Here is a 952-nt window from a genome sequence, read left to right as displayed (position 1 = left end):
CTCTGTTGAGGGACATCTGGGTTGTTTCCAGGTTCTGGCTATTATATATAAGGCTGCTATGAACATGGCGGCGCATGTGTCCTTATTACATGTTGGAGCATCTTTTGGGTATATGCCCAGGAGTGGTATAGCTGGATCCTCCGGTAGAACTATGTCCAATTGCCGGAGGAACCACCAAACTGATTTCCAGAGTGGTTGTATCAGTTTGCAATCCCACCAGCAATGAAGTAATGTTCCTCTTTCTCCACAACCTCTCCAGCATCTGCTGTCCCCTGAGTCTTTTATCCTAGCCAATCTGACTGGTGTGAGGTGGACCTCAATTCATTTTTAATAACTGTCTTCCCAGCTAGTCTCCCTCCTAATTGTCTTTTTTCCTTTTTCTTTTTTTTTTTTCCTTGCCTCAAGTTTATTTGTGAAAACAGCACAGGACATTGGTCATCTGCAAACAATATGTGGGTAGGTGTGTCACAGCAGTCCATCTGTCTTCACACTGGCAGGAGCCTTTTCTATGGGGCCTTCACAGGGGCCTGGGCACTTTTGGGAGCCTGAGCTAGAGCTGCAGCCTTGGCCTTAGCTGGAACTGCGGCCTCTGCCTTGGTTTGAACTTCGGGCTTTGGTTGACAGAGCCTACGGCCCTTGGCCGCGTAGCTTCGAATCTGCTTCCCAAGCTTGGGGTGAGTGATGAACACCAGACGACTGAGTTAGTGGCTGGGGGCCCTTCGGCGTCTCTGGACTTGATGGCCTCTGCGCATGCACTTTCTGCCTTTGCATTGTAGGCCTGCATCTTCTTCAGGCCTTTCTCGTTGTGTTTTTTAGCAAAGCTCACGTTCCTCAGGAACTTGGGGTCAACTCCCTTACAAGATTCGTATCTTTGTGACCAGGGTTTCTCGCTGCCATTTCTGTGCCACTTGCGGGACTGGCTGTGTGTGGTGTGGTTCTTGGACTTGGCCAT

The 952-nt window shown here is 49.6% G+C and overlaps 1 pseudogene; it reads right to left on the bottom strand.

The window, feature by feature from the left end:
- Positions 1 to 506: 506 nt before the first annotated feature.
- LOC116070586 lies at positions 507 to 952 on the bottom strand (annotated as a pseudogene).

Source organism: Mastomys coucha, unplaced genomic scaffold (genome assembly GCF_008632895.1).
Source record: "Mastomys coucha isolate ucsf_1 unplaced genomic scaffold, UCSF_Mcou_1 pScaffold22, whole genome shotgun sequence".
NCBI lineage: Eukaryota > Metazoa > Chordata > Mammalia > Rodentia > Muridae > Mastomys > Mastomys coucha.
The sequence above is the reverse complement of the archived record's forward strand: the minus strand, read 5'-3'. Positions and strand labels throughout refer to the sequence as shown.